The sequence below is a fragment of the Elaeis guineensis genome, chromosome 14, assembly GCF_000442705.2.
Source record: "Elaeis guineensis isolate ETL-2024a chromosome 14, EG11, whole genome shotgun sequence".
Classification (NCBI taxonomy): Eukaryota; Viridiplantae; Streptophyta; class Magnoliopsida; order Arecales; family Arecaceae; genus Elaeis; species Elaeis guineensis.
The window spans coordinates 55,760,944-55,785,682 of NC_026006.2; the positions used below are offsets into that span (position 1 = coordinate 55,760,944).

A 24,739-nucleotide genomic window follows, 5' to 3' on the forward strand; every position below is an offset into this window, starting at 1 on the left:
TACAGCACAGATTGAATCAAACTCGCAGAACTAGAGGTGTTACTAATCCGGGATTGAAATGAAAGCCTCCTGCAGAATGGAATCCCCTACTCTTGCCTAAAATGACAAAAAGTGGTACCATAAGAAACAATTTTCAGTGATAACTTCAAGAAACATCAAATTTCTGTTATTAACTAGGCTATTTTTCTCTATCAAAAAAAAAAAAAACGAAAAAAAAATCAGCTGGCGATGAGTTTCTTAATTTAGAAACAAGATAATTGCCCTCTCTTTTTCCTTTTTTTTTTTTTTTCTTGGTAAAGAGAAGTACTGTTGATTCATTGAAGGCAAGATACAACTACAAGTACACATAGTATCTGTACCACATACTAAAGAACAGCAAGCAGCCCAAAACGATAAACAAATTACAAGCCCAACATAAAGAGGAAACAAACTTAAGCGCTAGAAGCAAGGATGGGGATTGGCAAAACACCTCAATCACCCCATCCATCAGTTGTGAAAAGTCATCAGGTTCCACCACACTGCATAAGAAATAAACCTGATGGTGCAAAAAGAAAAGTTGAGCTCAGTATAAAATAATCCCCAACATCCCTGAAGCATATATGATCCTGCTTAGAACATCAAGGATAGTATCAGTGAACCGATCCAGTATATGTTTATTCTGCATACCATTCTGTATAGTATCACCCATCACCAGAGAATCCTGAATGAAGTGCCATTGTCTGCTGTACAGTCTAGACCACCAGAATAATTGCCAGAGTAATAAACCAGTAGATGCTAGTAACACCATCCAATGAAACTGAGAACCATTACTGACAATTTAGAGTTGCTTCCCAATTATCAACACAAAACCAGCTGAGTCTGTCTCCCCGAACACCATATCGTAATACAGTGAAAAGGAAAAGGCACTCAAGGCAATAATGCAAACAACAACTTGCAGAGATGTCAGGTAGATCAGGTGCCCATTTCTTATCTTGGCATCCCCCTTCGTCACTCAACCTTAAGATTGGCAGACTGGAATTTTCTTGTTGGAAAAGTTGATAAGAAACTTGATGGCTGGAAACGGAATACTCTCACACCGGCAGGCAGGTTGACCCTCACTAATTCCATGCTTATATTAATCCCTGTCTACTGGATGTCTATTCTCCGAGTCCCCACGATCATCATTCAGAGAATTGATCGAATCTGCCGAAGTTTCCTTTGGTCAGACCAGAAGAAGGCGAGCAAATGTAAATACCTTGCCAGCTGGGATATGATATGCCGGCCAAAAAATCTTGGAGGCCTTGGTGTCCCCAACCTATTTATTTTAAACCAATCGCTGCTGATGAAATGGTGGTGGAAATTATTCAATGATCATGGCAAACCTTGAAGCAACTTAATTTGGCAAATATACTGCCATAGGCGGTCACCAATCTTATCGTCACCTCATCTCAAATGCACCGCCTCACCATTTTGGAAAGGGATACTTAAAAAAATAACACAAATAATAACAGGATAAGCGCCAGCATAATGAACATTGATCAGCATGAAAACATGAGAGAGATCAATGCTTTCTTAAAAAAATACCACCTGAAGACAATCAGCCTGTAACAGGGCATTTTAGAGCAAAAGGTAACATATCACTCATGTCATAGGTACAGTCAGCAATCAAAGCCTGACAGGCCATAAAGTCTGCTACCTGGTTACATTCCCGGCAGATATGAGAAACCCTAACCGATCGCCTTGACGATAGCCAGTATCTTATGCTATTAAGTAGAGGAGAATGGGTGTGATTAGAAGAGAGAGAAAAGTTAACCAGTGAATCGCTGTTAAAGAATCCCCTTCCAACCAAAAATTATGTAGGTGAAGTTCATTAACAGCCATTTTAATTCCCAACCAAGCAGCTGTTAGCTCCGCTAGAGGCACAGAAGAAGATTTGATTGCTTTGCCTTGTGCCTTAACTAAAGTTCCAGTATGGTCTCGAATAACAAAACCCACAGTTGACTTGTTTCCTTGAACAGCTGCATGAAAATTTATTTTTAGAACTCCAAGGGCAAGAGGTTGCCAATAGACCAGTGGCGAAGTGTTTAAGGAGGAAGAACCACCCCAGCTCCCTGACAGAGATATCAAAGGGTTCGACTTAAAGGAACCTGGCACAAAAGCCAGGGCATCTTGAATCAACTGTGCCGGCTGTATTACAGCATATGCTGAAATAATCTCTCATTATGAGCTACCCAGATCTGCCACACAATGCAAGCCAGAAAAGCTCTCCATCCCAATTCTGCCTAGAGCAAGATGTGCACAAGCTCCGGCAAAGATCAAGGAATAGCAGAGAGACTGCCAAAAATTTTTAGCAAACTCCAGCAGCTTAGGTCAAACGAACAAGAGTGCAAAACATGATTAGCATCTTCGACTATAGAATGACATAAATCACAATGAATTTGATCATGTGGTAATATACCTCTATTAACTAAAAGGCTCTTGCAAGGCAACCGATCCCACGACAGCCTCTAAATAATAGCACCACCATTGCACCCTACCTTATAATCAGAATATTTAACTGCATGATTTCAATTATCAACCACCACACCTGCTGGTTGGTATGTTACACAACTCTTTAGTGATCCAAATGGGAAGACATGGTGCTTTTCTGCATGCTTGTGTATCCCACACAAGGTCATATGTATAAAGAAAATAAAAGCATCCGGACATTGCAGCATCATACATTTAGATGGTAAAATCAAGATTGAGTGGTCAAAGGGAGAAATTCTCCCAACGCACAATTTTTTTATATTTAAAAAGAGGAATTTACTAGTGGAGAAATTCAAGAAGAAAGGAATATATTTCACGAGGTCTTTTTTTTTTTTTTTTCGTTTCTATAGGATTCGGGCTGTGGCCCACTTGAACACCAGTCCGAGATACTTATGAATATAGATCTAACTCAATCTATTTTACAGGCAGAGCTGAAAAATGCATGCACAGGAGTCAAGCTGCAAATGCAAGGATGCAAAGTCAAGTATCCCTCAACCAAAGGCAACTCATTCGATAGGTGGAGAATGAGAAGGCAATGTCCTATTAGCAGTGGATTGTCCCAAAATGAATGAGTACAAGACTATTTATAGACGATGCAGAAGTTATTTTCCCTCTTCTATCACCTTCTATATTAATTATTTACCCACCAATACTACACTTCATATCTTTTTCATCTACCCTCTAGTCTCTTCATCTACCCAAGGCATTTTCTATGCCACATCATTAGACACATCGTATGTCAAGCCATCAAATTTTTTCAGCTAGTACACACTCTTGTATCAGATCATCTCTTGCTCTCTCCTACTTTCACGAAAATTCTCAGTTTGGTGTACGAGCCCAACTGTGCAGGCATCCTTATGCTTAAAGGCCTTAACAGATGGTGTACCACTATGCATTTCACGATTTTTTCTTTTTTTTTGAGGTAAGATGTGAGTTTTCAGTGCACCAAATTTCAAAAATAACCAATTTCTACCTGACCAGAATTTCATCCTTTGAAATATCGGCTCTATGATTGTATGTAAATAATCTTTCTAGTGTCATAGGCATAAGCAAAAGCTTTGTGAGGTTGCAGAATTTTATATGGGTAGATTAAGATCCTTACATGGTAGATGAAGATTCTGAAGTAGTTCCATAGGGAACAAGTGCAGCAGCCACCGGCCTTCCTTCATCATTTAATATATTGTAAGTACAAGCAGCATTTCTCTGTTAAACAAATTGGAAATTAAGGTAAATACAACAATCACTTGAAAGCTGCATCGAATAATAATGAAGAAACAAAATAATAAAATAATCATCATAATTCACAACAAGAATCCATATTTCTGGTGATTTTGACTGCAACAACAGCAAAAACAGGGGCTGCTAGAAAAATTTAAAACATTTGAATACTAATCAATACCAAATCATTGCTTCCAATTTTATTCCTGTAGACCGTATGAAGCGACAGAGCTCAGGGCTCACTGGCTCAATGTGCCTTCCACAGCCAAGAATCAGAATCTCTGAAATAAACGCTAAACAACTGTAATGAAAAAGATCAAAAGAAAAGAAAAAAAACATAAGCCAAGAAAATTGAAATAATAAAGAATCAATAGATGAAAAGATGTGCATGGCACAGATTAGACAAAATGCAGACATTAAAATGAGAAGAAAAATTGCAAACCAGTTCCATGAAGAAACAAAATTTCATTAATATTTTTAAAAAGCTACATTATAAGATTTCAGTTACTGAGTCTAGAAATCAATTTGTCATCTTACTATAAAAAAAAAGGCATATAATACATTTCTGATTAATTAACAAGTCCATCAAGCACAGAATGTATTTCTACTGAAGAACATATCAGCAACAACTAGAGGAAGGAAGATATAGAATCACTTCTCTTCTCTAGAGAAACTCCTTTCAATAGCTTTCATCAGAATATTAGTTTAACGTTGTGCTCACCCTTTTACCCTTTCTAGAAAAGCTAGATCCCGGTACATAAGGCCAATTGCAGATGCAAGTAGATGCAGCTCCTATAGAACATATTTGAAGAACAATAACTTAAATAGCTGGCCCATTATGATATCCTAATTCATGCACAAATTCTACATAAAAATTCTGAAAATACATAAAACATAAAAAGAACCTAAAATATGAAAGTCCATAAACATGGTTGTTTTTCATAATTGTTTATTCAATATTACAGATAAGCCACCCGGTACTTAAATAGTAGATTGCATCTTAGAAAGCATCTGGTGTTATCATGTTGTCTAGTTCATTTCCCTAATATAGTGACAGTGTTATTATATGAATACTAAAATGACAAAGTTGACCTTCTCATTCTACTTAGGATTCTAGTACTAGTTGGTTAATAATTTTATGGTTGCTAACTAGAGGATTTTTGCTTTATCTTTTCAATGTTTCATTTATTGTCCCTAAAATGTTGGTTCGAACTTTTACTTGAGTATAGTTCACACACATCCCTGTAAATATATCAGCACATTCACATTTCTCACCTGCATGATATAGCAAATGACATATTCACGCACATATAGATGGTACCATAGATCTTATTTTTCTTTTTTAGAGAGAATAATCCCCCCCCTCAAAAAAAAAAAAGAAAAAAAAAAAAAAAAAAAAAGAAACCATGAAGAACCCAATCAGCTTCTGGTTGAAACAATAACATGACCATCTAGAAATCAGTCAATTGCAGGACAACATAATAAAGGGAAAATGCTTGCAGAACAAATACCTGGAACTGGCCACAGAATTTGAAATATGGATAGACTGCACTTGTTCCCATTAAAAAAAAAAAAACAAGTATCAATAACTTGTTAAAATGACTTAATTTTTTTTAAGTCAGACATATTGAACTACCAAATTCCAGTCTCTGTCTAAAAATAGTAGAATAAATGGCAGCAGAAGAAACATATATATGGAATTAGCTAGAAGGTCAAGAACTAGGACACGAGAATGCAGATAACTACATGATTAATAAAATCAAGTAAGAAATTATAATTTCTTTCTGCTCGAAGAATAAATAATATTAAGTTCCATCATGACCAGACCAACTTCCAACTTAGCAAGAACAAGTAAGTTCCTGTCTTGTGAACCATGTAGTCACATGACAGATGGATAATGTAACAAACCACATGGCCAGAAATCACCTCTTAAACAATATAATAGATAAACATCTTTCTTTTTTGATGATAATAGATAAGCAACTTTCCAACCTACCTTTCAGCAGTAATCTGTGAAAAAAATTTTAGGGCTCATGCTTGTTCTTTACAATAAGCAAGCTCCCCTCATACTCTACATCATTAACTGTAAATCCTGTGTCAGAATACCTAGAAAAAGGAACAGATTCAGAAAAGAATATTTAATCTGGCAAAGAGATACTGAAGTAGCAGATAGAGTGATCAAATTCTTCAAAATCAAATATTTACTGTCTCTACATATATTGTTCCCATGGAAGGCTTGATTTGAAACAACATTGGCAAGTCTTGATCAAACATCATCATTGCTAATAGAAAGCTCAATTGACTCGCAACAACTTAGAAACATCAAGTAATTATAATTAAAATTGCATGATCTCACCTTTCACCTAAAAATCTTAACTTTCTCATTACGCTAAATTTACCAAATACAATAAAAAATCACTTACTATAAAATGTCACTGAAATTTACAGAAAACTAACTAGATCATCAGACGGTAAGGCTAAATTCACTCACAAGAAGAAATAGAATGGTCAAGAAGGTATGATTAAGCTTTTCTCTTTTCTCCGTTGACCTAAAAATCATCACTTTCTCTTAAACCCTCATGTTACAATTCCATAAATGGATCATAATCTCTCACTGAAATTAATATCAAAAATATTTGAAGAGAAAAAAGAAAAGCAAGAATCATCAGAATGTAATGATATGGGACAAAATACCGTTGGAAGCGAAGTTGCCCTCAGGCACGCTGTCGATGAGATCTATCTGATCATAAAGAGAAAACGTGCGCCTGCCTGATCATGATCAAACGAAAGTTTAGAACAAGAACAACGTTCCCTTAACAATTAAATCTAAAACAGAAACAATTAATCCCAAAAATAACTCAAACAACTGAAAAAAAACAAAAAGAAGAAGAAGATAACAGACGATGAGACGGTAAAGTCGAAACCTGAGCGAAGGGAGGGTTTGATTGGAGGGTTTAAGGTTTCTTTCCGAAGCGTCTTCACGAGATAATTATTATTACGTTATTGCTGGATGTGGGTGTAATTGTGTAAATAGGGAGGTCATTGGTGTGGGTACGGTGCTTCTTGTTGAAGCGCTGATCTATTTAGTCCCACATCGCCGGTTTAAAAATGTTATAATGCTTTAAGGGATAGAAGTCTCGCAGCCTCGATCGCCGAGCTCAGTAACGAGAGCCTGTAACCCGAGTGGGGGCATTGGGTGGTTTGGACGCTGGGTTACGCCTTTGGGTCTGGGTGTAATTGGGGCGTATGGCTAGCTCGCCCGTCCCAAGTTGGGTGGTGAGATGTGCGGCTCGGGCGAAGGCCTGAGTTTGCGCCTCTCCTAAAGTGGAGGAGACCGCGTGAGGCTGGCTTCACAGAGCAGCGAATACCTCCCGCTCTCAACGGTGGGAGGATAACGGGCCGCCGCACCATGTACCCTTTACGGCCCACTGGCATACCATTAACGAACAACCACCCTTTTTTTGTTTTTTTTCCTTTTTTGTTTTTTTTTTTTTTTTTTGATGGCTCAGCCTCCTTAAAAAATAAATTTTAAAAAAAATTTGCAAGCTTCATCCCCGGCTCTGAACATTTTGGATTGGGTCAATGTCACGCTGAATCCTGATTCGATCGGATGAGCCAAATCCAGTCTGCCAATGGATTAAACTGGGCTCAAAATCATGACCCAAGGGGTAACCTTTTTTTTTTGGATGGCTCAGCCTACATTCTCTCCTTAAAAAATAAATTTAAAAAAAAATTTGCAAGCTTCATCCCCGGCTCTGAATATTTTGGATTGGGTCAATGTCACGCTGAATCCTGATCCGATCGGATGAGCCAAATCCAGTCTGCCAATGGATTAAACTGGGCTCAAAATCATGACCCAAGGGGTAACCACTCTCAACGATGGGAGGATAACGGGCCACCACACCATGCACCCTTTACGGCCCACTGGCATACCATTAGCAAACAACCACCCTCTTTTTGTTTTTTCCCCTCTTTTTTTTTTCTTTCTTTTTTCTTCTTTTTCTTTTTTGTTGGGTGGCTCAGCCTCCCATTCCCTCCTTAAAAAATAAATTAAAAAAAAAATTTGCAAGCCTCATCCCCGGCTCTGAACATTTTGGATTGGGTCAATGTCACGCTGAATCCTGACCCGATCGGATAAGCCAAATCCAGTCTGCCAATGGGTTAAACTGGGCTCAAAATCATGACCCAAGGGGTAATTAGACCGGTCTGTCCCAGTCTCAATCCTATTCTGTTAGTGTGATGTTCAATTCGAAAGCCAACAAGGACATTGTTGCAAATTATCATCCCACGTATCAGCACAATCGCAGCAAATTCAATAATATTCTATGATTTGTTTGGTTAGGGTATGTCGAATTACATGATAATCTAATAATTTCTGAGATTATTTATCTGAAAAAATAATTGCAAGAAAAAATAATTTTTACTATATTTGGTTGGTAGAAAAATTACTCCTGAAAATAACATTGAAAAAAAATTATTATATTTGGATGGACGTAAATCTACGTAGGAATATAACCAAATTTACAAATATATTTTTGAATATAAAATAATTTTTAATATTAGAATAGCATTGTCATCTCGAATTAGTTTTTATATAATGACTATAATCACATAGTCCTTTACATAATACCATCTCCACCTTAATTTTTTTACAAAAGTTCTTTATGGAATGAGTTTAGAAAGATATCAGAACAAATTCAATAATTATATATGCAGCTTTATTGTGGATATTTTTGTTAAGTATGGATTACTGTCACTCAGAAATTTATCAAATACTAATCTCCCATAGTATTTATTTTATCTTCTCTCTCCGAAAAATAAGTATAAGATCCATCAATTCTTTTACTATCTCTTTCTTTCCGCATCCGTGATTGCATATTTTCTCTCTTCAATCAGTATATAGCTTTTTTTTTCTAAAACTCCAGCTGTTGGTACATTAACTGATGCAGACATTGGTAGTGGTACTTTTAGTGAGACTTCTGAGCCATGTAGAAAAGCAGATATTTTTTAGATAATAAAAATTTTTGTTTATCAAAATAAATTTATTATCTTGTACATAATACTAGTTCTAATAAATAACTTATTTCATATTTATAATGTTGTAGGATTTTGATACATTTGAAAGTTTTGAATTTGTGACTACTGCACAGAAGTCTGAACTGAAATTATACTTAGGTGAGCCAAGAGTTGATAGGAAGTCTAATTTAGACATCCTTGAATTTTAAAAAGCTAATCATTTTCGATATCCTCGTATTTCTCTCATGGCACGTGATATTTTAACTATTCCAATATCTACAGTTGCTTTTGAATATGCTTTTAGTATTGATGGGCGGGTACTTGATAAATATTGCATTTCACTTAAACTAGATGTCGTTGAGGTCATGATTTGTACTCGAGATTGGATATTTGAAAAGAAAGGTATATAATTTAATCATTGTATTGCTATTATATTTTTGAATGAGTTTATTATTAACTATTATAATCTTTCAATGTAGATGTTTTGAAACCCGAGGTAGATGAGATTGTACAAGATATCATGAACTTCAGTTCCATCAATGAAGCCCAATCAACTCAAGGCTTGGCCAATATTGATCCCAACCCATAATGAGATGAATCATGGTTATGCATTCTTTTTTGGATTGTGTTGTTCATATTTTTCAGACATATTATCTTATTATGTTGTGTTTTGTTTGGAACTTCTTTTGGATTTTTGTTTGAGTAAGAACAATGGATGTTGTTATGCTATCTTTATTTCAAATTTTAGGTACTTGTTTGGGTTTTAAGCAATTTTGAAATTGTTTTAAAGTTTATGCGGAGGCTATGAGGATTTTGGATATATTATATATATTTGATAACTCAACTAATTCTAACTGTAACAATCTTGGATGGCCTTCTTATATAGGCAACCGATTGTAGTCATTTTGATTTAGCTATGGATTACTTATTAGATCTGAGCCTCTCCAGTTAATTGCTGACACTCATATAATCTTGTCATTTAAGCCGCTACTATCTATTTAATTTTAATATATTGTTGGTGATGGAATTTGGTTTAGAGTTGATGTTGTATCCTATTTGAATCTTCTATATATGTTATTGTTGCAGCGTTGCTATCTTCTTTGTCATCACTGGGTTGTAATTTGAGAATATGTTCGGAATTCTGATATTATTTACAGTAACATGTTAACTTAATATTTTGATATATGTATTTTATGTTCTATAATACGATATTGCAGGTTTCATATTTTCATGCATGATATGAGATTGAACTTAAAAATACTATGATTACTTACTTGGTTGGCAAGCTTTTTTTTTTTTTTTTAGTTGAGCCAGTTTTCTCCTCATGCTTTATGTTATTTAAAGTGATCATACGTTAAATAGTGGCAGCATTTATTCTCCTTTAAGGATAATGTGTTTCTAGACTTTCAGTTTGAAATGGTATATTTTGTCTTGAATTGAACATACTGTCTATTTGTGAATTATGATGTTTGTCTTGTTCATGTTTTTGGATATATATATGTATTGCGGAGGCTATGATGATTTATGGATATATGTTTGATAACTCAACTATTTCTAACGGCAACAATCTTGGATGGCCTTCTTCTATAGGCAATCGATTGTGGTTATTTTGATTTGTTGGATGGATGTCTGGCCAGGACACCACCTCCCAAGATCCTTTCAGTACCACGCGATGCAGCAGGAAGAAAGAAGAAACAAAATAAAAGGAAAAACAATCAAAATACGTGGATCAGCCACAAAAGGGCTCGCCTCCACGGGGCATGCAAACTTCACTATGAAAAGAAAATTTTACAAGAGGAGACCTCACCCTCAACCCTTGTACACCCAATTCTCTCTCACATGAAGTTCCCCTCACAAAAGCTCTCTCTCTCTTGGAGACCCCCCTGAACCCCTGAAGAGCCTGGCGACCGCTGTCCAGGAGCCTCCTGCTCCTTCTCTCACAGCGCCTCACGCCTCTCTCTCTCTCCTCTCGGTTCGTACGGCGGCGAGAAACCAAAAAACCACACCTCTCTGTTACCTCACAGCCTTTTTATAGGTTTAAACAGGCTTTAAACCTTGATTAGAGAAGGATTAGGAATCCTAAACAAAGCCAAAAACCCCTCCGGACCGTTGGATCAAGACCGGGAGCGTCCTCGACCCTTAGATCGCGCTCCGATCCACGAAATAGGGCCGTGGACCGCGAGAAACGCGTGGGAAACGCCCACGCGGTCCACAGACCGCTCCGTGGACCACCCGGTCCACGGTGGACCGGGGATGGGCCAGCAGGCCGCTGGGTCGCGCGTCCCGCGCGGGACTGGGCCTGGGTCGCGCGTCCCGCGCGGGCCTGGGCCTGGGACGCGCGTCCCGCGCAGGCCTGGGTCGCGCGTCCCGCGCGGGCCTGGGTCCCGCGTCCCACGCGGGCCTGGGACGCGCGTCCCGCGCGCCGCCGCCTGCGGCCGCGCTGCTGCCGTCCGCCGCCGGTAGCCGGCAGTCCTCCGCCGCCTCGATTTTCGTGCCGACTTCAAAAAAGCTCGTATCTCCTCCATCCGAGCTCCGATTCAGATGATCTTGGTCTCGTTGGACTCCGTTTTTCGCCGCGAACCTCGCTGTGGGCTCAATGTGGGCTGAATCTCGAGGCGTCAAATCCTAACAATCTCCACCTCGACTCGATATTCGGCCTCCTCCAAACTCCGAGAGCTTCTGGATCTCCTCGCCCCCATGCCCTGGGGCAATCGCCTGCTGATCATGGATGGGCAAACATGGGAGTCGAGCCAGGCTGCTCGATCCCATCTCCGTCGTATGCTGTGCTCCTCCTGACCTGAGACCTGCTCGGGGCATCATCCTGCGGCAATAGGAATCTTACCTTGCGACGTCGCCTCTCGTCCTCCCGAGTCTCCTGTCTCGTGCCCGATCCGCCTCCTGGAGCTCCACCTCGCTCTGGGCTCCACCTGGCTCCCGATGCTCCACCTCGCACTGGGCTTCCTGCCAGGTAATAATGTCCTCTGCTCCCCTTCTTCCCCTCCAGCACAATCCTATCGCCGCGTAGCACCCTCAGGATTCCTCCACCAGCTACCGTCCTGTAGCCTCTCGAATCCAGTCTGCTAAGTGAGATAAGATTCCGCCTGAAATCGGGTATGTATCGGACCTCCCCCAATCTCCTCACTGCACCGTCATGTGTCCTCCAGCTGACCGTCCCAATGCCTCTGATCGCACAGCTCGATCCATTCGGCAGATATACAGTGCTCTCACTGTTCTCCAGGGAGTCAAACTGCTCCTCTCTGCAACACACATGATAGGGGCATGCAGAATCTAATATCCACTGCTGGGAAGAAGTAGATACCTCGTCAGATATCTCCAGGACATCTCCATCTGAATCGCTGCCGGCCGTCGCTACAGCAGCCACCGTCCGATTTTTCAGTTGAGGGCAATCTCTGGCTAGATGCCCCAACTCCTCACACCGGTAACACCTGGTTTTGCTCAAGTCCCTCCTGGACTTAGACCGCCCTCGTTGCGATCTCCTGTCGCTCCGTCTACCGCCTCCTGCACCTCCAGAAGTCACCAAAGCTGAGCTATCGACATCTGAGCTCGAAGCTGGGTTCTCCCTCCTGAGAACCTCGTTCTGGAGTATCGCCGCGGTGACCTCGTCCATCTTGATAGTGCTCTTCCCCACTAGAAGAGCAGTCACCAAGGACTCGTACGAAGAAGGAAGCGACGCCAGCAAAACCAGCGCCCTGGTCTTCTCCTCAACGTTCTCGCCAACACTGAGAAGGTCGGTGAGGATCTTCTGGAAGTGGCACAGATGCTCCTGCACGCTCTGTCCCTCAGTCATCCGCAGTTGGTAAAACTGCCTCCAGAGGAAAAGAGTGTTGGTGAGAGACTTCGCCATGTACAACTCCTCGAGCTTCGACCACAGCACCGTCGGGGAAGTCTCGCTCAGCACATGGATCACCACCTCATCCGTCAGGTACATACGGATGGTACTCACCGCCTGCATCTGTAGCCGTTTCCAATCCTGCACCTCCATGGTGGTCGGTTTCTCATCGCACAAGAGAGCTTCGATCAACCCCTGTTGGATGAGCACGTCCTTCACCCTTGCCTGCCACAAGGAGAAATTGCTCTTACCATCAAACTTGTTGATCTCCATCCTGATTGTTCCTGTTTTCTCCATCTTCAGTCTTGCTCACCACCACTGCAATCTGCGTCCTTGTACCGCCTTGCTCTGATACCACTTGTTGGATGGATGTCTGGCCAGGACACCACCTCCCAAGATCCTTTCAGTACCACGCGATGCAGCAGGAAGAAAGAAGAAACAAAATAAAAGGAAAAACAATCAAAATACGTGGATCAGCCACAAAAGGGCTCGCCTCCACGGGGCATGCAAACTTCACTATGAAAAGAAAATTTTACAAGAGGAGACCTCACCCTCAACCCTTGTACACCCAATTCTCTCTCACATGAAGTTCCCCTCACAAAAGCTCTCTCTCTCTTGGAGACCCCCCTGAACCCCTGAAGAGCCTGGCGACCGCTGTCCAGGAGCCTCCTGCTCCTTCTCTCACAGCGCCTCACGCCTCTCTCTCTCTCCTCTCGGTTCGTACGGCGGCGAGAAACCGAAAAACCACACCTCTCTGTTACCTCACAGCCTTTTTATAGGTTTAAACAGGCTTTAAACCTTGATTAGAGAAGGATTAGGAATCCTAAACAAAGCCAAAAACCCCTCCGGACCGTTGGATCAAGACCGGGAGCGTCCTCGACCCTTAGATCGCGCTCCGATCCACGAAATAGGGCCGTGGACCGCGAGAAACGCGTGGGAAACACCCACGCGGTCCACAGACCGCTCCGTGGACCACCCGGTCCACGGTGGACCGGGGATGGGCCAGCAGGCCGCTGGGTCGCGCGTCCCGCGCGGGCCTGGGCCTGGGTCGCGCGTCCCGCGCGGGCCTGGGCCTGGGACGCGCGTCCCGCGCGGGCCTGGGTCCCGCGTCCCACGCGGGCCTGGGACGCGCGTCCCGCGCGCCGCCGCCTGCGGCCGCGCTGCTGCCGTCCGCCGCCGGTCGCCGGCAGTCCTCCGCCGCCTCGATTTTCGTGCCGACTTCAAAAAAGCTCGTATCTCCTCCATCCGAGCTCCGATTCAGGTGATCTTGGTCTCGTTGGACTCCGTTTTTCGTCGCGAACCTCGCTGTGGGCTCAATGTGGGCTGAATCTCGAGGCGTCAAATCCTAACATGATTTAGCCGTGGATTAATTATCACTTTATCAAATCTGAGCCTTGTCTTCTTTTCTAGATATGCATAGATCTTTCTTTTCCATTCTTTGCTATTTTGATATTTTTCAGATGCAGCAACCTTATTATCATTCTTGAGATGGATGAGAATGTGGACTAGCAGATTCATATGTTTGAAGTTGTGCCACATGTTTGTATCCTTCACTTTTTCTCTATCAATATTTTGTATTCAATCGAACATTACTAAAATATAAATTTTTCATGTAGGAATCAGGATGAGCAAGCTTTAAGGTAATATTTTGCTCGTCTGCTCATTTTTCTTTCTTCATGACCTTAGTTCTCTATTACCTCGTATATTTCTAGATCTCTCTGATATTTCTAATTTGCTGTTTCATAGGGTTTAAGATGTCACTTGACTTCCTCACATGACCTATTCAATTTTGAGTTCTGGGTAGGTCAACTTCTGATTATCAGTCATATTTCATCGAATGACATGTTGAGCATTGAACTAAACATCTGACTTATGTGCAGGTAACTGAAGAGTACCAGGCTATGAATGTTTCTGTAGAATAGTTAAAAAAAGGTTCTTCCAGTAGATAAGGTATGAACGAAAGAAAAAAAAAAAAAAAAAAAGAAAAACTCACACTGTTATTATACTACGTGGAGAACATGCATAAATTAAATGGGTTGCAAAACACATCTCATGTCTTGTTAACAAACAGAACTTGTGCTCTCACCTTGTTCTTGAAGAAGGCAGCATCTAAACAGGAATTCTCTCTTGAATATTTGCATATTTTTTTTTCCTAAGCTGTTATTAAGGGGCATTAACTCTTGAGCATCGAACAGTTACATATATTGATTGATGCTTTAATTAGATAATTCTGAAAGGATGTGCAACCATCACCTGATTTGGAAAGGATGGTTAAAAGCCTTCTGATTTTAATTCTTTTAACATCTAAAATCTTAACTTTGCAGGTTGTACACGATGGAGTTGATCCAAGGTTGCAAACCTTTTTTTACTGGTAATCTTTCTGCACATCATTTTAATTCTTGCTGAAGCTTTGTAGCAGATCTTTCTTTGCACGGATACATGGTATAAATTCAATGAATTTCTTTTAACTAGAAATGTGAATCTTATTGCTAGCTCAAAGTTTAAGAGGTATATAAGATCAAAAAATCTTGTTCAGAATGCAAGTCATGTGCATCCACATGTTTTGGAGTCACAATCACCAGAAGCAACCCAAGAAGGTTCTCATGAAGATTATCTGTAAAAGGAAAATGGCGCATGTTCCTCTTATAGACCCATTGCCTATCCAACAGATGCTGCACTTCTGAATGGTTATAATGATATGCATCTCATTTATTATGGATATGCATTTAGTTATTTCTCACTCATAATCTGAATATTTATTTATGAACCAGACAATGGCTCTTATAAAGAAGAAAAGCTCCAGAAGGCATCGTTCAGTGAAACCCATTTGATGTCTGTAAGGCATAAATCTGAAAGCTTTGGTTCAGAGAATCATTATGCGGTAGAGTGTATAGAACCTGACTCATCTAGCCCTGATACCATAGGTGTTTGTGCTGCTACAGCTCAAGCCTCTATCAGTAATGATTTTGCTCATCCTGGATCTAGAAGCAATCTTGTACCTCCAACTGTGTTGCAATTTGCGAAGACCCAAAAACTATCTGTTGAACGAACTGATCCCAGAAAATGGGTTTCTAATCCTTGTATATTGTGCATGCTTGAGAAGTTATTTTAGTAATCTTTATGTAATGTGCAACAGTAATCCTTGTATATTGTGCATGCTTGAGAAGCTATTTTAGTAATCCTTATGTAATGTGCAATACTGACATTTTGTTTATCTATTAAACAAGTTAAACGGGTTGGATCGGATCGGTTAAACAGATTAGCTGTTTAATAAACAGGTTAAATGATAAACGGATTAAACGGATTAGATCGGGTCGGATAAACAGGTTAACTGTTTAATAAACAGGTTAAATGATAAACGGGTTAAACGGGTTGGGTCGGGTCAGATAAACAGGCTAACTATTTAATAAACAGGTTAAATGGGTTGGATCAGATGACCTATTTATTAAATGAGTCAGGTTCAGATTTGAAAATCTGACCTGTTTAATAAACAGGTCGGGTTCAGGTTTGATGTTTTCTGATCCGACCCGTATCTAACCTGACCCGACCCAATTGCCACCCCTATAGAAAAAAGCCTTTATATGATAAATACTTTGTCAAGGTTTAATTGCCAAACACCCCTAAACTAAATTAACTCAACATGATCTGGTACAGTCAATTGTCAAAAGGGTTTAATTGAATATAGCCTTTATCAAGGGCCTAAATGCAAGATTTCCTATTTAAAAATAAATAGATCTATGCCGGATTTCAGATCTGGTTAGGACCCAAAACCCGAATCCGTTAGGCCCATCTCCTTCCTCCATTCTCTTCCTTCCCCGATTGTCGATGGAGAGGAGCTCACGTTTTCTCCATCGATATTATCTACTTTCCTAAGTCCCCCACCACAATTCAGAAAAAAAGAAAGAAAGAAAAAAAAAATCCCCACCGGCACCAGCCAAATGCGCTTCTCTTTCTCTCTGTCACAAAAGAAACACAACACACTCAACCCCACATCTACCGTCCAAATAGTCCACATCATTGATCCACGACATCCCACCCATAGCCCGTGCGGACTCGGTTCGTCTCCGCCCAACGGTTGCTGGGCTCAAAACTCAAATTAAAATGAAAAAGAAATAAAAGGTCGGGGGTGGGGCAGAGAGAGGGGAGACAGGAGAGAGAGAGTAGGAGGGGGCAGAGAGAGGGAGAGCAGGAAAACAAACGAAAGTGCATCGCAGACTCGTTGCAATGGTTTTTTTCTCTGGAGGGCTCGCTGGAGAGAGGAGGGAGGGGAGAAGAAACTTAGAGGGAAAAATTGTAAATTTCTTCGACTTCTGGGGTGAGGCTCAAGGTTTCTTCGCTCGTCCCCTTCTTGCTGAATCTAGCATTAGGTCTTTTCTTTCTCCTCTTCCGCGTGGCGTCATGGCAGCGCATAAGAGAGCTGTGAGGGTGTGATCCGGGAACATGATTCGATCTCACCAGCGGCGTCACCGTCCCCGTCTGGCAGAGCTTCGACCATCCCGCATCTGGGCGCTGCCCTTCGAGCTCGACCGCATGCACATCCATGTTTTTTCGCTGCATTTTTTTACCGTTTTTCCATCCTCAGGAGTTTCGATCGGGTGGGAGGCTTGAAGCAAATGGAGGTTCTCCCGAAACTCTTCCAATCCTCCCATGGTCCCACTCCATGCGGTTTCACTCCACATGGCAAAATATTTTTTATCCACATGGCAAACGGAGATAACCCAATACAGTTCCTTCATTTTATAATATATATATATGATTATTTTATTATTATAATTATTGTTACGTTATTACTGGATGTGGGTGGAAATAGAGAGGTCATCGGCGTGGGCACAGTTCTTCTTGTTAAAGCGCCACTCTATTTAGTCCCACATCGTCGCTTTAAAAGATATTATAATGCTTTAAGAGAGGGAAATCTCACACCCTCGATCGTTGAGCTCAGCACGAGAGCTTGTAACTCGATGGGGGTAATAAGAGAGTCGAATGCTGGGTTGCGCCTTTGGGTTTAGGTGCCATTGGTGCAGTTGGGGCTTATAGCTGGGCGACCCGGGCACAGGCCTTTCCTACAGTTGTGGGGACCGCATGAGGCTGGCTTCACAGAACTACGGCCCACGGGCATACCATTAGCGGATAACCATTTTTTTTTCCCATCTTTTCTTTTTTTCTTTCTTTCTTTCTTTTTTTTTCTTTTTTTTTTCCTATTTGTTAGTGTGATCATTAGCACAGTCGCAGCAAATTCAATAATATTCTACGGTCTGTTTGGTTAGAGTACGTCAGATTATATAGTAATCTGATAATTTTTAAAATCAATTATCTGAAAAAATGATTGTAAAAAAAAATATTTTTTTACTATATTAGGTTGGTAAAAAAGTTATTTTGAAAAATGATATTAGAAAAAGATTATTACATTTAGATGGAGATAAATCTACATAGAAATATGGTCAAATTTATAAATATATCTTTGAATATAAAATAATTTTTAATATTAAGATAGCATTGTCATCTCGAATTAGTTTTTATATAATGATTATAATCACATAGCCCTTTACATAATACTATCTCCATCTTAATTTTTTTATAAAAAATTTTTATAGAATAAATTTAGAAAGACATCAGAACAAATTCAATAATTACATATGCAATTTTATTGTGGATATTTTTATCAAGTATGGATCACCGTGATATGAAAATTTATCAATTACCAATTCTTCATAGTATTTGTTTTATCTTCTCTCTCTGAAAAATAAGCATGGGATCTATCAATTTTTTTACCATCTCATTCTTTTCTTTTTCATACCAAATATGATCTTCATGAGTCTCATAATCCACCAGTGACACTTAGCAGTATGTAGTGACAACCCAGTAGAATTAAAGATGATGAATCTTTAGATGCAGTTAACGCATGATACAGTCCCTCTATTGTGAGTTCCGACCAGATGGCAGGTCGTGGATGAATCGTCAAACATCAACATCGGTCATATGATAGATTCAATCAGCTCGAGTCCATTTGTGATTCTATAAAAATTCTTTTTCATCAATCACACTACTATGATCATAGACTTAAGGACTCAGCCTCTTAAATTTCATAGGACTACTCCCTTCTGCTAGGATCGATAGATCTCATCTTGATGTATACCTCACTCCTACAGTGGATCAACTATCGCCAACATCCACTACAAGGACTTATTGAGACCCATATTGATGTATCAGTCAAACTTCAGCAGCCTTACTGCAAGCAGTAGTGTCATCTCAGGTCAAAAGATCAGTCATACAACTACAGCATCGAGAAAGTCACTAACGAGTGAGCAGACATCCATGTGACTTCTCATGTTGGTCACGTTCAGTGCTAGTTGTTCTCTAACAACCATCTGCACTTTCGCTCCAGTGTCTCTACACTGCAAACTCGAGACCCATCTTTCCGAAGGAAGTGATCTGTGCACTGATCTATCCGGATCAATCACCATTTTCATGATGATCCTATGATCAAGAGCTGTAACACCCGGTCTGTTGGGCCTTAAACCCAAAAGCCCAAAAAATAAACATTTGAAGAAGACTCCTACAGGGAGTCTTCTTCCACCATCGATGACTCCTAATTGGAGTCGGAAAAGCCCACCAGGGAGGAGTAAAACTCCTCCCCTCCGACTCTATTTAAGGGGGGGATCTTTCCCCCTTCCTCCAACCGAAAAGTCTCGAAGCAAAACGACGAGGATCGCTGAAAATTGCTCACGAAAGCCATCACTGTGCTCGCCGTAATTCCTCGCTGGAGAGGTCATCGAAGTTTGAGGTAAGCCGCAATCTCTCTTCCTCTCTTCTCTCCCTTCCTTTCCTTATCGGTGTGCACGATCGTCGGTGACCAGAGTCATCGGATTTTGCCTAGGAAGATAGCCTCTGTTCCATCCCTTTTTTCTTGATTTTCCGACATCGGTGGTCACCGCCAACCACCAATTTTGGGTTTCTCTGGGTCGTTCTGTCGACACCTCCTGCCACCGACCACCGTCGTGCTAGCTGCGGCCCTGGACGGTTGGTCAAAAGGGGGGGACCATTCGATCCCCTGTTTTGCCAAAGAAGACCACAGGAAGAAGAAGGAAGAAAAAGAAAAGAAAAAAACAAGAAAAAAAAAAGAGAGAGACTCTCTCTCTTCGGTCTAAACCATTGCTTTCTCTCTCTGAAATTGGACTTTTTCTCTCTAAAATTTTCTCTCTCCTTTTTTTCTCTCTAAGAAGACTTATAGATCCCATATTAGGCCATCTTTTCTCCTTCTAGGGATCTATGACCCTGAATCGATTCAATGCTTGGGTGGTCTATCGAACTGGTCACCCAATCAATCACTTTCTATTATTATTTAATTTATAAAATAAAAATTGATCTTGATTTAATATTTTAAATAGGATTATCTAATTTATTTAAGAAAGATTAAAGATCTAGGATGATTGAGGTAAGTGGATCTTACGCTCTTTGTTTATTTTTAAATTTTCATGATTTTTATGCATTTGATCTTTTATTGATGAAGTCATATTTTTCATAAAATAAGGATCAGCATATGTGATATGAAAAAGCATGTTTTATTATGAGCATTGATTTCACGAATATGTCTTATGAAAATAGCATGGTTATGAAGTATGAATTTTATGGTTTTACCACCTATGTATATGTATGTTTTAAGAAAAAGATATAATGATTTCAAAGGCTCTCAGATAGCTATGAACGAATCCCTTTGGGAAGGTCGACATCTGGAGCTAGCATCCATAAGAACACAGGCCCTGCCAGCGGGTATAAAATTGGCATACAAAATATTAACTTATCGATTAAGAACACTGGCCCTGTCACGGATATAAAGTGACCATAGCATGAATATCTGTGAGCAAGATTTGAAAATATGATATGGAAACATGATAAGAATGATTTTCAAAATATGTTTAAAAAATTTCATGATTTTTGCATGCATAATTGGTTTATCACTTGTTTTATTATATACTCCATGAAATATTTTATTTTATATTATTTATTAATTTTAAAATATAATATTATCATAAAAAATTTATGCTGGATCCGATAAGAAAGTGTAGGTTATACTTACTGGGCTAGTGTAGCTCATATTCTTTTTGTTTTCTTTTTGTTTGAACAGAGGAATAAGGTTAGGACCGGCAAAAAAAAATTAGATTTGGAGATCTGCGATGCAAGCTTGAAAATTTTGTAGATGAAGTTTAGATATATGATGATCATGAACTTATAGTAAATAATTATGGATTTTGAGATATAAATTTATATTTGATTTTGGATTTAGATGCTCTAAACCAATATTAGTTTAATTATTTGATAAATAATGAAATTGAATCTTTTTTTTGATGGATTTTAGATGATTATGATGGATTGGCTTCGTGTTATCATGGGCTCCATCCCTCGATAGCATGGCCATATTATGTCCTGGATTTGGAGCGTGACATTTGATGGTATCAGAGCAATAGGTTTGATCATGGGTAGATTTAAAAGTCTAAAAATGGGTAGATAGATAAATTGAAATGGGTAGATAGATCTCGTTTAGCTTGGTCATATTTAATTGAATAAGAATAGATAAATTTCTTTTTAAAGTTCCTGTTGCTCATTTAAGGAAGTTAATTAATGCTAGTATTTTTAGGTGGCGATGAGCAACAGAGAGAATGAAGTCTTGACAAATCCTGTCAATAGAAAGAGAGGAGCAAAAAAAACTACGATGAGAGATGCTAACCAGTCGGCTGAGCATGCTCCTAATGCACCAGCCACTCAGGCTGATATTGCTGGAGTATGACAAGCGGTGGCTCAACTTATTCAGCAACAGCAGCAGACACAAGCTACTCCTCAATCTGCACCATCTTTAGAGTCATATTATGAGAGGTTTAGAAGGCTTAATCCACCATTGTTTGAGGGTGGACCTAACCCTCTAGTTGTAGAGACATGGACTCGAGAGATGGAAAAGATATTTGATGCCTTGCAGTATCCTGAGAACGTGAAGGTCAGATTAGCCATGCCTATGTTAAAAGAGAATGCTGAGTTTAAATTGCTGTCCCCGTCAGCCCGCCCCAACCCCGTCCGTGCCTGCCCGACCCCGTCCGTGCCGGCTCGACCCGGCCCACCCGTCCACCCCGGCCCGACCCAGCCCACCCATCCCCGTCCCCATCCCCATGCCCGTCGGCCCCGGCCCCTGCCCCATCCACGCCGGCCCGATCGGGCCCTGACACCATCCACACCGGCCCGGTGGCCCGACAAAAGAACAAAAAAAAATAAAGATGGATTACCGACGGTGGACGCAGGTGTCGCAAGCCCGGCCCGACCCAACCCAGCCTGGCCCGGCCCGGCCCCATCCCCGGAGGCCCCGACCCGACCCAGAACCGACCCGGCCCGGACCCGACCCAACCCGGCCCGACCCACCGGCTCTACTCGGCCCCGACCCCATCCCCGCCTGCCTGCCCTGGCCTCATCTCCGCCGACCTGACCCCATCCGTGACGGCCCGACCCGACCCGACCCACCCATCCCCATCCCCGTGCCCGCCGGCCCCGGCCCACCCGTCCCCGTGCCCGCCGGCCTCAGCCCCGTCCATGTCAGCCTGACCCGACCCACCCATCCACGCCGACCCGACCGGGCCACTGGGCCGGTGTGGGCCTCGGCACCATCCACACCGGCCCAATGGCCCGACAAAAGAACAAAAAAAAAATAAAAATGGATTACCGACGGCGGATGCAGGCACCGCCGGCCTGGCCCCGTCCCCACCGGCATCTCCCCCATCCCCGATGGCCCATCGATGGCCTGAGAACCCCCTCAAAAAAAAAACAAAGAAAGCTTACCTTATCGGTGGACGCGACTGCGACGGTGACGGCAATCGAGGATGGCGACGGTCGGGAGAGGGGGCAGAGCATAGAAGGAGACGCCGGGGGGGAGCATGCGAAAGCACAGTAGGAGGGGGCATCAGAGAAGAAAATAGGTTTCAGATGGGACCTGACGGGACGCGATGTATTAGCGATAAAAATTTTCGTCGCTAATAAAAATTTTTGTCGCTAATAATTTAAACAAAAAAATACTATAATAAAAAAAAAAATTCGTCGCTAATAATATTATTGACAACGTAACTATTTTTTATCGCTAATAGTTTCCGTCAAAAAAAAAATTCACCGAAAAATTATTCTCCCCCCAAAATATTATTTGCGACGAAACCATAAATATCATCGCTAATAAATTTTTAATGACAGAAAGTTTCCATCGTTAATAGTTCCCACCAAAATATTTCTCAGTAAAAAAGTTTTTCCAACAAAAAAGTTATTTACGATGATAAATTTTTGTCGTTAATTACGTTATTAGCGACGAAAATTTTTTTCATTGCTAATAATTACTGAAAAAAGAAATTCTCATTTTTTTAAAAAATTTATGTTAAATTTCTTTTTTTTTCTTTTTAAAATATTGTTGTAATTTCAAAAGGTTCTGATGGCCGACAGATACGAGGATATTTAAAAGTTTTGAAGAATAATATTAAAGCATACAGCTTGAGATCTCCAAATTTTACGTTATAGATAAAATGGAGATGGATAGAATAAAGTAATTATAAATGTAAAACTCTTTTTCCAGCATCCAGCCTTGCTGTTCATGAATGTCGGCAACAGAAGATAATTTTCAGATATTGTTGTCCTTCTGGGATAATGATGCTGCCGTCTTCCATAACATAGCTCCACCTTAATCGACCACGCCTACTATTAACTAAAATCTTATCAGGGATAGTGTTGTTTAGCTTGGCTGCTTGATCTGTTGTTTATGCTTAATGTAGGCATTTTTCTAGACTTTAGAACCATGAATTAGACAAGAAACCAGATCATCAGTTTTGGATTTTTCAACTTAAAATTTTGATTAGATCCCTAGTATTTTAAATTGTGTATAATCGGATGCATGTGGGTTGGATGATCCCATCTAGGCCTTGAAGTGACCAGCATGTGCTTGTGGCTTGCAACTTTGAATCCAATTAAGCATTTATTTAGATAGTTAGGCCTAAAATTCTATGAGATGCATGAGCCAACCACCAAATATACAGAATTATAAATTGAGCTTGGCCTATTTTACCATTGTCTGGGACTGATATTTGAGTTCCATAATATTTTGGATCCACCCATTCAAAAAGATCCTAAATTGGAATCAATTAAGTCTTTGTTAAAAAAATAAAAAAAAAATTAATATTTTTTTAATTTTATTTTTTTATATTACTACATATTCATCTTAATATTCTACATATTTTTCTTATGCACATATTTTTTTAAAAAACTATCTAATATTTATTTTTATAAATATAGAAAAATTTATTATAATATATCTAAACATCCTTTAATAGAAATTTTTTTTAAAATTTTTAAAATATTAGCGATAAAATTTTTCATCATTAAAAAAGCCATTAGTGATGAAAATCTTTGATTCGATCGCTAATAGTCTATTTTTTAAAATTTTAAATTTTTTTATTTTTCAAATATTGACGATGAAAGGTATATGTTGTAAATAAGCAACGATTTTACGATGGTTATTCGATTTAGCATCACAAATAGTAGATTATTTGTGATGAAATATTTTCACTGTAAATTATCTTTTATTTTTAAATTTTTAAAACAGATTTATTAGCGACAAAAAAACTTTCTTCCACCGCAAATGCGCTTAATGATTTACAACGAAAATTTTTTACGTCCATAATATTGTCAATTTTAAAATTTAAAATTTTTTTATTTTTTACATATTAGTGATAAAAAATATTCATCATAAATAAACAGTAATTTTTTGATGGAAAATAAAATTTCTGTCATAAATAGTTGATTATTTATGATGTAAAGTTTTCATCATAAATAGTATGTAATTTTTAATTTTTTAATTTTTTTTAATTATTTACGATGAATGTAATTTATCGTAAATAATCAATTATTGACGACGTAACATTTTTATTAGTCGCAAATAGCTTACCTTTTGAATTTTGATTTTTTTTTATTTTTTACATATTAGTGATGAAAATTTTTATCATAAATGATCATTGTTTGACGACGAAAAAATTATTTTTCATCGCAAATATTTATGTTATCTACGACGTATTTCAATTCGTCACAAATAATTTTTAATTTTTTAATTTTTTTAATTTTTTTAAATATTAACGATAA

The 24,739-nt window shown here is 39.8% G+C and overlaps 1 long non-coding RNA gene and 1 pseudogene across 1 annotated transcript; both read right to left on the minus strand.

The window, feature by feature from the left end:
• Positions 1–241: 241 nt before the first annotated feature.
• The window catches only part of LOC105057680 (uncharacterized), a 29,481-nt pseudogene continuing 4,983 nt past the window's right edge, over positions 242–24,739 (minus strand).
• LOC109504789 (uncharacterized) lies at positions 5,840–6,792 on the minus strand. The gene is made up of 3 exons (XR_012136656.1): positions 6,651–6,792; positions 6,421–6,495; positions 5,840–6,275 (listed from the first exon to the last, which is right to left on the minus strand). It is a non-coding gene; the product is annotated as an uncharacterized lncRNA (long non-coding RNA).